The sequence below is a fragment of the Bactrocera latifrons genome, unplaced genomic scaffold (genome assembly GCF_001853355.1).
Source record: "Bactrocera latifrons isolate USDA-ARS-PBARC rearing strain unplaced genomic scaffold, ASM185335v1 scaffold_29, whole genome shotgun sequence".
NCBI lineage: Eukaryota > Metazoa > Arthropoda > Insecta > Diptera > Tephritidae > Bactrocera > Bactrocera latifrons.
In genome coordinates, this window is record NW_017536518.1 from 1,030,360 (window position 1) to 1,046,741 (window position 16,382).

The following is a 16,382-nucleotide window of genomic DNA, read 5'->3' on the forward strand; positions in this document are numbered from 1 at the left end:
ACTTTGAAAACGTTGAAACCACTCGTGCACTCTGCTACGGGTTAGGAAATCATCGCCATAAACTTGTTTCATCAGTTGAAACGTTTTGGGAAAAGTTCTTCCAATTTAAAACAAAATTTAATATTGGCTCTTTGTTCGAAGCTCATTTTTTACACCAACAACACAAACATACTGACACTTAAAAACCAATAACTTTACTTATAATCAATGACATGTCATGAAGTTCTCACTGGACAATCGATAAAGATAGTAGACTATAACGCACCAGTCGAAATATATGTAGATGGCGCCACGAGGGGGCGCTATATTCAAAAAGTTCTGTTTACTTCGGAACGTACCTTGAAGTTGTAACGGTAACATTACTTATGGAAAGGATTTTCGGAGAGATAAAGTGGCTCCAGCGCCAAATAATTTTTCTTACATTATATACTCCAAATATCTATACTAACTTTATGCTTATGTATTTTTTGTGAATCTATTTGATTTTATTCGAAAGTATTGTCTATAAATTGACWTTACTTGATACCCAAACTTATTTTGTATTGTTAAAATGAATTTTTGAATATTTATATGACTTGAACTTATTTACTTCCGGCTTATTTACTAACAAACAGCGCTACTACTATTTTCTGCAAGCATTTTTTATTTTAGTGCTCATTTTGTCTTTATATATTTTAGCAAATATATATATATTTAAAAAAAAAACGAAAGTTTAGTAGGAGGAAACAATTTCAGTAATCTCAGTCAATATTTGAATAATAGATCCCCGTTCAATACTAACTTGGGGGCAATTTCAATATCTATAACATTTTTTATTTAGTGCCCAGAATAGTAATAACCGCTAGATTATCTACATTCGTGTTTAATTTGGAGAAGACATYAACCTGGTGTTGCCTACATTTAGGCGCATTTCAGACACAAGCCCTATATGCTTTAGAAGTTCAAAAGCTGTTATTTAGAAAGTTTTTTTTTTTCGAAATTATACATATTTAATTATGAAKTTTTCAAAAATCATAATTTATTAAAAATTTAGACATTTCAATTCTTTGGTGCAACAAGAAAAAGGTATTCTTATACAAATTAAAAATTCCTTCAAGCATCCTTAAAACTTAATGTCTTTTTATTTGCCATCTTTGGGGTGCTTTCAACGAAAAACGTTTCACATTATTATTACTTTTCTTTGCTCTTCCTTTATTATTATCATTTCTCTTGTACCTTACCCACCCTTGCGCTTGTCCGCCGCACTGTAGTGCCTCCAGTACCGGCATTGCCTTCTGTTAGCTCACTTCCGCTGTGTATTGGCAGGCTGTTGCCATTTTGTTGTGGCTTTTCAGTTGCCATTGCATTGGTTTTTATTGTTCTCCAGCTTATTGGCCACATTTAACATGCAGCTGTTGACCTATTTACGTACACATTCACGGGCTGACATACACACATATACACTTACATATGTATATGAAAATATGCAAAAAAGTAAACACTTATCTCTTATGGGTACGGTTACTGACATATACATATGTACAGACAAACATATGTATTTGCATATGTGCGTGCGGCAAGCAGTGCAGTGAATATGTGTATGTGTGCGTACGCATGCGTTGACTCATATAATTTTACGCGTCCATATGCAATCTTGTGTTCAGTTTTTGAAACTTTTATCGTAAAAATGAAAAGTTTGCTGCGCATTTATCGCAACGCAATGAAACTGACTGCTGAACGCGCACATACGCACACACYAACACTTGGACTGTTAAATAAATGCATATGTGTGTGTATGTATATGTGTTGTGAAGTAAACGCTTTGGTTTATTACCCACAATCTGATATCGGCAGCTACGTATGTGTGTGTGTGGCCGCTGCCATTTTTATGCCCATCAAAAGATGGCACAAGTGTCGGTTATTTCCACCTCAGAAAATCTTTGTTTCATTTTGCCAGTTTGCCATGTTGCCGTCGATGCTTTTTTCATTATCCACCACTTGACTGCATGGCCGAATGAAACAACTTTTGTTATTAYTGGTTTTTGTTTGTATTCAACTGTGTTGCATGCGATTGCGTGCTTGCACCTTTCGTTAATAATATGCGCACATGATGGCTTAAATATTCTTGTAGCATAGTCTAAAGAAAACTTTACATATAAGGACTTAAATACGAGATAAATTTTCGTTAATTAAATGTATGAWTGCATGTATGTATGTGTGACCTTAGTTTTATTTTAGTTTGGTTCGTTGACTTTGTAAATGAGCAATTAATGAGTTATGCTCCTACTTCAATATAAAATTTRTATAATTGTTATCGATTATTAAGTATTTATTTGATGTACAATTCAATTATATTATCGATTACTTAATCGACTGTTAAACGATTTTTTTTGTTTTCATAATTTTTTTATATTATATTTATCGACTACTTGTGACCAACAATAAATTATTACCGATTAATTTCATCGATTACCTTTTATGTATTTTCTTATCGAAATTTGTTATTTATTTATTTAGTCGATCATTTTTCGATATTAATAATAATTGATCGACGTCTGATTTTTGATAATTTTTTTGTAATTTAAATTTTTATCGACTACTTAACGCTTAATCAATTACTAAATAATAAAAAAATATTTCCGAATAATTTCATTGATTATTATTTTTTTATTTAATTGTTAATTTATCGATTGTATTATCGATTATTAAACGATTTTTAATTGATTTCTTTATAATCTTTTCTAATATTGTATTTGTGGATTACTTATTAAACGATTATTAATTTATTTACGATTACTTTCATATATTATATTACCTTTTATATATTTTTTGCCTAAAAGTATTGAAACTATTAATTTATTTAATAGATTATTATATTTCGATTAGTGTTTCCGCAAGTGTTATCGATTATTAAATAGGGAATCGGCTGTCAATTGTTGATTACTTTTGTGTATGTTAAATTTTTGTCGATAAAAATATTTCCGATTATTTTATCGATTATTATTTAATTGATTTTATGGCCTAATAAATTGTTTCCCTCCATTCTGCTGAATAATTAATAATTATTTTTCAAATTATATTTTAATCGGCGAATAAAAATTTTTCCAATACATTTTGTTGATAATTTTTTAAAATCGAATTACTTTTCCACAAAACTTTTCATCTCTACCAATCCTTATCAATTTTTTTCGCAGGTACCTCAGGCGTCAAATTGAGTCAGCACACAAAGTGAAGCCTAAAACAGTAAAAAGYAATTTGCTGGAATTTGTTTCTAACCTAAAAATTAAAATTTTTTTTACCACCGCAAAAAAGATTTTACTGTTACCCAGTTATTCAACGGAAATCGGCGAATTGTGCGGAAATTGTTGCAACAGCAAAAGCAAATCCCATTTTCCCCCTTTYGGTTGTTACTTATTCTCTTTATTAAAAGCGACACAGCGTGAGATTCCMGAATTGTATGGACAAAACCAAAAAAATTTAAAAACAAATAAATTCGCGCTACACACCAAATTGCATTGACGAGCCGCAATATCGGTTGCGACAAAAACATTGCACGCTCGTGAACTCAACAATGATTGTCAGCCAACAGTTATAATGCAATGAAGCTGTGCGCTGAAAAAAAAAGAATTGTACAAAAACAACAAAAATGTGCATGAATAAAAACAGGAAAACCGCTAAAAAACAGATTTGTCGCATTGAGCAAAACAGCGGAAGAAAAAACACAAGCTATGTTGCTTTTGTTTTTGTATTTTAAGTTTTTTTTTGGGTTGGAAAGAGAGTAAGCGTTGTTGTTTTTATCAACTCCCCCCACATCGAGTGTGAAAATATTTTATTACGGATGCATAGAGTTGCCATGTGCATGTATGATGCTTGTCCAGCGCCGTGTGTGGGTGGGTGTTGCATGCAAAACAGAAGAAAAAAACCACGTTGGCCGCCTGCGCGGTCATGTTTGCAATTGAATCGCGTACAGCCGCCACAATACGTTGACCGGAGTGAATGTGGTTATGTAGATTATTGTTGTTGATTTTTGACCTGCTGCATTCATTGACGCTGTTATGCACTGTTATTGTTGTTGTTTTTTTTGCATTTGTTGCATTTTGTGTGACATGCCGCTTTTGTTGTCATATTTTCATGAGAAGTCGTATTTTGCATTATTGAGTTATTGGTTTTGCGTTTTTTTTTGTTATTGTAAGGTTTCTACACATATTACGAGTATGTGCTTGTTATGGTCACTTTTGTAAAACAAGTTGTACATTTTTGTTACGTTATGCCTTTTGCTACTAATTGTACAATTTCACTGGCTCACACATATACATACGTATATGTATGGATACTATATATATATGTTTGTATATTATATGTTTGTATATTATTTATGTATTTTTATAACCATTTCAATGATGATAAATTAACTGTTTGTCAGTTCGTTAATCATAGCCCTTTTTTGTGCTCACTCATATCGGAGAACACTCACACACATACTTCAACGAGCACATGCTGTGTTTGCAACATTGCAACATTCCACAGTTTACACTGCTAAACAGCTCACAACATAGCTTATGTATATGAAAAATATATGTCTGTAAAAATATTGTTACCAAACTTCAGCTGAATTGTAACTCTCTATAAAGGTTTCATTTAAAATCATTTCACATAATAGTTTCACGTCACTCATACGCCATGGGGGCCCTTTAGTGTTAACAGCTGTATTAAAACGTCAATATAAAATTATTTTGTCTGTCATTTAATTCAATATTAAATACATTTGCCAGTTGTTTAAAGTTGTAGAATGTTGGCTCAATAAATGAATGAAATGTTCTGAAAACCCATCTGATCAAATTTGACTCGGACTGGCCACAGCAAAAACAAAATTTCCACAAAATGATAATAAAAATGTGTGCTAATTTTATTATCGTCTTTAAAATAGGCGCATGAGTCAATACAGTTTAGTTTGACCTCTACTTCATGCTGATTTGCCAAAAATCCAGATTTTAGGTACGAGTTTAGCTTTGACAAGCTGAAAACATTAACCGAAATTATGAATACAATTCATAAGACATGCTCAGATCCTCTACTACCTACTCCCATGATTTTCATACACGATTAACATAGGTGTATGGTCGACGTGCATGAGACATGTTTTCGATGATTTTACGACCGTCACTGAACTCTTTGTGCCACTCAAATACTCGTGTTTGTGCTAAAGAAGGCTCCCCAAAACACTTCTGCATAACCGTAGTTGCAATTTCATTGAAACTTAGAGTGAAGGAATTCTCCCTTTTAGTCGTCAGTAAGAACGAGCATTCCATGATACTTAAAAGTGCCACGGATTTTCGAAATCCCACAGAGAATATCAGTCCAAAATATCGCCTTCCCATCCAGAGAAGAGTGGGAAAAGGGCGAGGTGAACAAGGGTGCCTGGATAGGAATCTATACGAATGACCCCAAACGGGATAATCGATTGAGAGTTGGCATGTTCTCTGCAAAGCTGGATAGCAATATCGCTTTCCGTCTACCAAACAACTGTCGTGTCTTCTAAATGGAGATGACAGCAATTAAAGAAAGCCTTCTGGTTCTGACAAGCAGTGTGCTACAAGGAATATATTTATATCTTCAGATAGTTTGGTGACCTTGAGATTATTTTAAGTTAGTGAAAGAATACCTTAATTACTTAGCCCATCTAACGTTATATTTCACGCTAAACGTGTAACGGGTCCCAAGACATAATGCTATCCCAAGGAACTGTGGAATGGATGAACCAGCCAGAACAGGCACCACTCTACAATTAAACTTCTTAAAAGGGGGAATTTTTATGCCTCTGACTACTTACAAATATCTAATCGACAAATAGTGCTGAAGCTTGGTGAAATTTATCACTGACCTTTTGAACAAGCAGGCAAACAAGGTATGAATGGAACATAAATCACCCACGTCGACTATTAAGATTTGAAAGGAATGTTATAAGAACTCTAGTAGGAGTCACTGGTCACTGTCTAATACGCAGATATGCCAGTTGACCGGAAACGCCTTATAACAACTGTTTTAGAAGCTGTCAGGAGGTAGAACAGGGCGAAACTATCAAACATTTTCTATGCTATAAAAATGAAAATAATCGAAACTATGTGTATAGTTTCTTACTGCTGAACTTAATCAGAAGCATGGGGTGGTTTAAGGAGGGGCCAATAGAGTGGAGGAACTCTAGTCACGGTGGTATAACAATAGACCACTCTATCTAACTGTCATATATATGGGTAGTACGTAAGTATGAATTACTAGGTTTTCATTTTGAATTGGAAAAAAATCTCTGACTTTTTCATAGATACCATTCTTTTACTGTGTTTTTGTCAATTAATACAAGTTTAATATGAAAACGCTAAGTGTAGATTTTTTGTGTTAATGAAAACTCTTTATTTTCAAGCGATAGATTTAAAAAATTTAAGCTTTTTGCAAGTGAAAGCTCTGTATTTTCATGTGAAAGCTGTATGTAGTAAATAATTGCCACAATTGCATGAAATAAAAAATATAAAGGAACATTTAGAATCTTAGCTCAAAGATTTTTATATAAGTGAAAGCTTTATATTGTTAATGTTATATGTAAACCATTGTCTATGAAATTGAAAGCATGTCTTAGTAAACACCAACAATGAGTTAAGTAAAGCCCAGCAAACTTTGAGTTTGTAATGTAGCTTTTGTTTGCTAGTGAAAGCTCTCTGTTTTTCACTTCAAAGCGGTAAAAGGTAAAAGTTGCCTGTAATTGTATTGACAAATTGCCTTAAATCTGTGGAAAATTTATAGCTGCAACTAATTGAGTCTCTCAAGTACAGGAGTAGATATGGTTAAGCTAAATATAAATAGAAATAGTTTCAATAAATGCGCGTTTCTATGTGTCTGGAATGGCACATATGTATATATGAAACAGGCTCAGTGTGGAGCGCCGCTTTGCTTTTTATATGACTTCCGTTACTTTATGCACACAGAGGATCATAAGCATGTGTGTGTTTGTGCGGTAAGTTCCTATAAAAATATCTTGATTGAAATGCAGCAGGAAATTGCATTTGAATAAAAACTGAAATCAAAGGGTTTCATTCATTTCATCTACTAGCGGCCATACACATACGCTCACATAAAATACATACCAGCATGCCGGTGAGCTTTATTTTTATTTTTTATAGAAATTGCTCATTGAGTGCGAGTGTTTTTTTATTGAAACTCAATTTCTAATTTTATTTATGTTTATGCATTCCAAATACATATAGATGTGTAGGTGAATGTATGTGTGTGCGCATATTCACCTTCACTCTTTTGACATCATTCCATCATTCATCTCATTTCAACATATTCACCGGCCATGCTATTTAACTGCCAATATTCACACACATTTTACATTCAAGTGCATGTAGCCATCAGCAGGTATAGGTGTGATTGTATGGATAGATGTGTGCTTGCATATATATATTTACATATGTGTGTGGGTCTGTGTAAAGCTTTTCTGAAGAATTACTCATTTGTGCCTTCACCTATTTACCGTGTAACTAACAAACACAATTGAGGAAAATAGACAGCTGTGTGCCTGTGTGGCTGTGTGAGTTTTTTCACACACACACATCCACATACATAGACATAAGTACTGTTTGTAATGGCAAAATGTAATTTCTTGGTGATTTCATCTCATTTCATTACACACACCCCGAGAACTCAACTCATTTCGTTCAATTTCACTATCCAACGAAATCAGTTCAGCCACAAATGCTTACATTCGAAATGGAAGCATTGAATTTGTAGCATTTACATATATACATCTGTGCATGTGTTTGTTGGTGCGTATTTGTATTTGCATGAGGTATTTGGTTTATTTGTTATTGATTCAAATGGCATCATTGTTACACACACCCACAGCCTCACATATAGCTGTTAGTAAGACTTGCCGTGTCGTTATCTTCACTTATGTGGGTGTGCGTATGTGTGTGTGTTATAACGTATTTGTATTGATGTTTGTGTGCTTTTGAGAATTTCAGTTTCGGCGTGCATGCTTGTTTGTGTAGCTGTAGCTGCGGTTTTAGCTATAATTAATATTTACCCAAATGCATCGAATTCACACGCACATATGTACACACACCACCAATAACAACAAAAAGTTCTAACCGAAAACATATTTTATTTAGACGTGCAAATAATTCTTGCAAATAAATTTTAAGCACATGAAGTAAGCTCACATATAGGAAAGTGAATGGAGACTGCTTTAAATTTTTTAAAAATATTTTTTGAAATTTTTTTTTATTTTAGAAATTTTTAAACTGAAATATTGGCTAGTCGAAAAAGTCTTTTCGTATTTCTAAACAAACTTCAACTTATTTTTTTTTTTAATTGTAATGAATTTTAATGCGTTAAATATTTACCAGTTTGGTGGACCACTCTCCGTCATTTTTTCGCTAGAGACATTATTCCATCAGTGTAAAACTTGTTTGGTTTCTTGGCGTAAAAATTGTAATAAGTAATTTTCACAAGCTTCTCTTGAAGCCAACTTTACTTTATTAATTCATCTCTCATTTTTGCATTGACCGAAACAAATGGTAGTCCTAAGATCTGGGCTATATGGTAGATGAATCAAAACTTCCCAGCCAAGCTCTTCCTCTTTTTGCGGAGTCATCAAAGATTTGCCCTGTTGCTCAGAGACTAAAATGTAGAATCAATCCTTCGACCAAGCTGAAGCTGAGCAGCTCATAATGGATTATCCCTCTCCAATTTCACAAAACACTCATCATAACCTTTCGAGGCATCAATTTTGGCTTTGCGACCATTTGTTGAGCTTCACCAGGCTTGGACCGTGATCTTTTCCGCTCATTATTGTCCTATTTGATGCACCTATTGTCTCCTGTCACAAATCGCTTCAGAAGTGATTCGATTTCATTTCGTTTCAGCAAAGAATCGCAGATATTAATTCGGTCCATTAAATTTTTCACAGATAATTCATGTGGCACCCATACATCGATCTTCCTTTTGTAGCCAAACTTTTTTAAAGGGTTTAAAACTGTTTGAGGATGACTGTTAAATTCTTAGCGATGCCAAGACTGTTTACGTGACGGTCCTGGTCAATGTTTTCCATAATTTCAGTGACGTTTTCAACCATAGGTCGACCAGAGCGAGGTGCATCTTTGATATCGAAATTTCCAGAACGGAAGTGAGCATTCCATTGTTGTGCTATACGAACTGATACAGCATCCTCCTCCTCAAACTTCACAAATTTCATTGGTGATTTGCACGGCATTCTTCCCTTTTTTATACAAACATTTTTAAAATATAGCGAATATCTTCATTATTTTCACTAATTTTGAACAGCTCTAACTTTTTTCAACTTTTTCGAATTTAACTTTTTTTTTGATTAAATGAAGCTTAAAATCTCACCTTTCAAACACTATATGGTAGAATACAATGTGATTGGTATAGCTGGAGATATACGACTGCAGCGACATCTATTGACAAAATACGAAAGGACTTTTTCGACTTCCCAATGTTATTACAATAATTTGATATTTTTTTTATTTAGCCTCGAATCTAAAAATATACCTCGACAATTTTGACTAGCAAATTTTTCCTACTGGGTTCATGCTAAAGTGCTGCTACATTCGTTTATCACAGACAGCTGGTAAAGTGGATGCGCTGCAAATTCTATCGGAAAAGTAGTTAAATTGTGCATTAATTTTATTTTGGTCATAAACATACAGATACGCATACACACATATACACATACATATATACATATATATATATAACTAAATCCACATAGCTACATAACATGTTCTTGCAATGCCACACCGAACTATTTGCATGCAAGGTAAGTTGCTATTTGCTGTTGGCTAAGAAGTAGCAAAGAAAATTGAGTTGGAAATGAAATTTGTTTACACTGAACATTTACCAACACCCACACACATACAGTAACGAATATTTGCACAATTGTTTACAAAAATGTGGAGCTGTTGATAATAAGTATTTACAGCTAAGCAGATTTTTATATTTTTTTATTTATTTARCGTAAAAGTCGGAAAATTTGTTGAAATTATTTTAAATGCTTTTCATTAAGTTAAGATATAAAGAGAATTCGAATAGTTTGTACTCTAAAAGTTGAAGGAGAATTTATTAACTAAAGAGTTATAATACCAAAGAAGAAAACACTTTCATTATGGTTGCGCAAAAACTATTATATAATAACCTTCACAAATACAAAATATTACTTATAAAAACTTGATTCCGATCAGTTTTTATGGCAGCTATCTGCTATGGCTATACGATCTAAAGTATTCTTTGGGAGATTACATAATTCTTTTGGATAATACCCTTTAGCAAATTTCGTAAATATATCTCGTCAAATGAAAAGGCTTTCCATACAACCATACAGGCATTTTATTCCGATCGCGCAAAGCAGCCATATACAACAGTGAACCGATCTTTTTCCAATTTCTTCAGAGATTGTACCATTGTCATAGATGTAAGCCCTTGTATAATTTTTTTAAGATATGTCGTCATAGAAAAAAGTTTCCCTTGCAAGCATTTCATTGCGACGCTTCAGTTTGTTCGACGATTCCGACAAACAGCAGATGAAGTGCATTCAACGACGACAAACCATATCCACTTCGGTCATTAACATCAACTGATGATCAACACGTCAATAACAAAAGAGAATTGGCGCTTGAGAATCGACGATTAAAAGTCAGAGATTTTACTGGTTGGAATATCGGAAAGATCATTTGTCCTACGGAAAGCAAATGCACGATTGGTTCCAAAATCACTCAATTCTTTCCAAAAAACAACAATGTCGCGTTAACATTTGTGAAAATACGCTTTTCGACTAACAGGATGTCATGAAACGTATTATTACCGGCGATGAGTCTCGGAGTAATGCTTACGAACCGGAAACAGATGATCAAGCCGAAGCTGAAAAAACCACGTCAAAGCAGGTCGTAAATCAAGGTTGTGTTGACAGTTTTCTTCGATTATTGAGTTATTGTGTACTCCGAATTATTTTCGACAAGCCGAACTGTCAATTTGAGTGTTGTTCTTTGTTTGCGCGAAGCTGTTCTATTAACGATTGGGGCTTAGACCGATTTCGTTCATATTCCGCTGTGTAAAGCTAACTAGAAAATCGAAAATAACTAAATTAGGTATTTGGGAAATAAGGGAAGTACTCAGCCGATTTTGGACACAAAGAAAACTTCGCTCTTTAAATTTTATCGCAACATCTGACGGATGTACATATACTTTTATATCATTTGGTATTTTTAATAAAATTGTAACTTATTTTGTTTATATTTATAATAATAAATAAATATATGTAAAAGAAAGTTGCGTTAGTTACACCATTTATAACACAAGAACGGCTGAACCGATTTGGTTGAAAATTCGAGGGGAGTTAGCCTAGATTATGTAAAGAATTAATACAACTCATAAATACAAAAATTATATTTCAAATCAATTTACAATTTTAAACATATTCTTCTTCAAGAATAATACAATTGCTAAGTATTTGGAATAGTAGAAAATAATTGCAACCAAATACACAGTGAAATATATTATAATTGGCTCAGTAATCAGTTGATGAATATTACACACGTGCGTCCCAAAAGACTGATGTCATAACCTTGCCAGCCGACTTTTTCGTTTTTCCACGCATGGGAACCGGTTCATCATGTGCACTCCACTAGAATGACTGCCGATATGACTTCAGTGGGAAATGATGGAGCTATATTTCTATTGTCACACACCGATTCAAAAATTCGGTTTTATTACGATTAAAGAACAATCACTTCTCAGAATCAGTTATTCGTTGTTTTTGTTGGATTATGAACTTGCGAGGCACTCACTTTGCATAGAGCTTTCGCCGCTTTAGAGTACCATTGTCCTCGGTGCTCATTTCTCACAAAAATGCTACATATCATTAACAAATTGTTATAATCCAACTAACAAAAATCATATAGATGGTAGTGGTAGTATTATCTATCTATCAGCCATAGTGAAGCGTGGACAGGTCCTCTAGTCATAAATAAATAAACATATACATATACATATACATATATATATACATATATATATTTTGATACAGGTGAATACTTTACATTAATATATCTCAAAGGTTGACCGATATTTTTGTCACAAAGTCAGACATGGGACCTGTGGTCCACATATTCGGTAACTGGGAATTTTGAAAATCAATGGTTCGATTAGGAGCCTTTTTGCTTCAGAGAAGACATAACTGGAAGGGACTGTTAGTGAGAAGTCTTATTTCTGTTTTCTTTCGATTTTACCTGTTAGAGGACGCGACCACGCTTATTTCAACCTCAAATTCCCTTACCAACTTTAGTTGTGCTATCTTAGTTATGTTAAGTTAAAAACTTCGATTTACTGAGTTCCGCTTACGCTTAAAAATTAAAAACTAAATTTTACAAATATGAATATATAATATATTATAGTATAATACCAGTGGATCCGGCCACGCGTTGCTGTGGTATACATTTTATACTATTATTTATGTCATAAACTATTCAATACAGTGAAAACTTTATCTACGAACAACTGTTTTTGTGGGTATAGGAGTCCAAAGGATTGCATTTGAGATTTAATTCTAAGCATGTTCGTACAAATAAATTATATTGGGAAAAATATCGAATTTAAGGCTGCTCTCTCAATGTCTGGTTACCAGTCTTTCTGTCCAGTTGATAAAGTTGTTCGCTTAAACGAGCTTTCACTGTACTTTTTTATTTATGAATGTTTTTCATAAATAAGTCATCTTCTAAGTTAGCTCGATCTGGATACAGTGTGCTAAATTTTACTAACATCGGTTCAGTAGTTTAGGAGTCGCGGACAAACAACGTGACATGCGATTTTTATATATAAAGATGTATACAGTTATTCATTTTCGTTAACTTCAGAGCAGGACTTCTAGTTTAATTTGAAATTGCGCACAGCTCAAACTTATTTAAACATTCAAATTGTGCAAACTGTCATCAGCGAACCTCACATGTACTGGAAGTGCAAATGTGTGCGTGCAAAATCTTATTTCAGCAGTAAGAGCCACAGCCAACATCGCTGCCTTAGCGCACTTGAAGCGGAAATTCGCAAAATGCTCTCTTGCCGCAATTTCAATTCTTGAAAAGTTGTTTTCGAAACTTGTTTTTATAGGCAAATCAACATGCGCATAACCACATTATTACACACACGCGCACACATACACGCCTATAACTATACTAAGGAATGTGTGTACATACACCTATGTATATTTGTATGTGCGGCATTGTGAGTGCTTAGCTGCAGCAGCTTCTTCCATCGCCAGCGGCACAAATGACACTTAAGTGTAAAGCGGCAAGCAGCCAACCGCGCCGCACACACACACAAGCATGGATCTTAACATTCTGTGGTATACACCAGCAATTGAACTAGCGCACTACAGCTAGTTAGCAGATTAGTATTAGCAAATTTGGCGAAGTGTTGGTGTACGCTGACACAGTGCGACCTTATTTTGCTCGCCACCGAAAATGTCAAATGCCACTTGCCGCACGGCAATGGGCCTGGCGTCTTCGAGTCGCCAAAATGTAGTGGCAAATACCGTTAAGATGTTTTCTCGCAATACTTGAACGCTGCGTCGTTAAGTGTGGGACTACGTATCTCCCAGTGTCGCGTCTTGTAACGCAATGGCATTCACCACACACATATACATAGGAGTTACAGTTTGTAATGGTGGCGGCGTCAGTCCCACTAGTCAACACACCCCCGCCTCCCTCACGTTCTCAACGCAATGCACTTGTTTCCGCGTTCTTTATTGTTTGCCTTGCCACTTGCAAGCAGCTTCGTTTGAATGTGTATGTGCGTGTGTGCAGCGCCTTCAAGTATGCAGCGTTTCATGCTTACTCTTGAATCTTGACTCTCCGCTTTCTTGGTTGCCAGTCTTTTATGTTTTTGGTGTTTGTTGGCATTGCACAAGTGGAAATAAATTTTCAGCGAAAATGATGCTTTGCCGTTTGGTTGCCCGGAAAAAATAGCAAGCAATAGTTTGAAAATAAATATATAGTGACGAACCGGAAAGTAAATAAAACATAACAACAATAATTGCAATGAAAACACACAAAATTTCATTTTTGTATTGAAAATTTCTTAATGAAATAAGTTGTCCAATAATAAGTCCAGCCTTCGCATAAAAGAAATTTTACAAAAGGTAGCGACAAATTATTTTCAATCGCTTGAGATCATACTTTGTAAATATCCAGCTGTCATACTTGTGTCAACTGTCATGCGTAAGCTGTCAAATTGACATTTGAATGATGTTGATTTAAGATTGTGGCGGCGGTTCAGAGCTAAGCTATGTATGTCTACAACAATATAAAAATTCGTTTCTAATCGCTTTCTAACTTGAAAGAAAAGGTCGGGTCGGGTATGAAACCTGAACGGAGCTGGGTTTATATTCGGCAAAATACTGTCTAGTTGGAGATTTTTTTAGTCTTGTTTTTATCACCTCATAATAAACGAGTTAGATATGGGCTTATATGTAACGGGGTTTGCAATATGGACGCTAGAAAAGCAGACCAACAGGAACAGCAAACGACATCATATTTTTCCCCGCTCTTTTGACATTTTTTTCAGTAAGGTTTGCCATTTCATCATAGAAAGAGACATATACTTAAAACAATTAAAATTTACTGCCGAAATTCTGAGTTAGTGGCTTCAACTTTAAGAGCGCCACATCTAATTTATCAATCAAAAATTGAGCGTCTGGTGAAAACATATGAATCCACAGGCACTGTACAAACTGTTCCCGTGACAGTGAGATAAAATAGTGTTCGTAGTGTCGAAATTATTACTGACGCTAGCGCATAAATTGAGGAAGACCCAAAGCAGACTCTCAGGCGTCGCTTTCAAGTGTTGGGCATCTTTTTCACGTCGTTGTGATGAATTTTCCGAAAAGAGCTTGGCCTATATCCTTACAAGATCAAATAGACGCAAGCACTGAAGCAGCTTGTGGCCCGAATTGGATGATGTGGACTTGGACAATAAGTGGTTCCAACAGGACGGTGCAACAAGCCACACGGCGAAGGTCGAAATCGATTTATTGAAAACCAGGTTTGTTGAACGTGTTATCTAACGAAATGGCTCAGTCAATTGGCATCGGTCGTGCAATTTGACACCGTTAAACTCTTTCCCGGGGGCTCTCCATCAAGTCTGCGGTCTATGGCAACAAACCAGCGACGATTGATGAACTTCGAAAGTAAAATTGCAGCAGTATTGGCTGATTTATGCTTGAAAACCGCAGAAAATTGAGGCTATTGCTTTCACAAGATTCATTGCCTTAGGCAATCGTAATCGATTCAATTCTCAATTTGTTTGAAACTTAATTCTTCTCAATACCTGATAATAACAAACTTAGTCATATATCGTCTAAAACCACTGAAAAGTCCGCTAGTAGCATATAATTTCATTTATGCAATAATCCACACGTGAAATTCTCAAACGGTTAATACATTAATGTAAATATACGGAAACGTTCATAATTTTAAATTTCTTTTAATCAATCAAACCAAACTCACCTCTCTACTGTTGCCAGATGTTCAAAATTTTTATTTCGCCAACTTTCACCTTGAAAATGCCTCGAAACACTATTATAACGAAAAAAAAAAATAATAATAGAATAAATTTATTAGCCTTTGGTCGAATCTCAGTGAAATTTATGCGACTTAAATGCTGCGAGAAGCAAGTCATCTACTAAGTGAGCACTTGGGAAGTGCTCTAAAATACGTACCGTCAAGTGCATAGTTTCAGGCGCGGCAGCCGCAGGCGCAGCCAACGGAAGTGCCGCTACTTGCGGAAATTGAATTGAATTTATGGTCGAGCGTTCTACGCTGGAAACACTCAAAAATATACGCTTGCAGCAAACAACAACAACAAAATTACGACCGTAAAATTAAAGCAGCGTAAAACAACAAGCGGAACAACAATCAAAGTAACTGCACTTATGAGCGGCGGCAAAATTTTCTGCAAAAGCACTAAAACGCGAACTTTATACGAGCGCACGCGCGTGTGTGTGTGAGTGCACTACGAAAAGTTTCTAATATTATCGCAGAGCGCAAAGCAATTGCATGTGTGTGTGTGCGGTTGTGTGAAAGTAGAAGAAAAGCTGCTGGGCTTGTTGGCCGGCCGTTGGTTGCACGCCGCTCTAGTGCCTGCAGGCGCGGTGCGAGCTCTGTCGGCGACACTGTACTTGCATAATTCAAAATCGAGTGTTGCAGCGACAAATGTAACGGTGAACTGGCTTGCTGCAGAATGCCTGCGGACGCCTTTTTGTTGTTAAGCGCGTCCACCGCTTACCTTACCTGCAGTTTATGGAACTGTATTTGAGTGCAGCCGTTGCACGCTCGAAGTTTAGA

At 35.2% G+C, this 16,382-nt stretch overlaps 1 protein-coding gene across 1 annotated transcript in view; it reads right to left on the minus strand.

Moving 5' to 3' along the window:
* Window positions 1-15,562, minus strand: part of LOC108970198 (serine-rich adhesin for platelets) — a 112,119-nt gene extending 96,557 nt beyond the window's left edge. The window contains exon 1 of the mRNA XM_018935447.1: window positions 15,546-15,562. The gene's annotated coding sequence lies outside the window, so the exon portion shown is untranslated. The remainder of the gene's footprint in view (window positions 1-15,545) is intronic.
* Window positions 15,563-16,382: the final 820 nt, after the last annotated feature.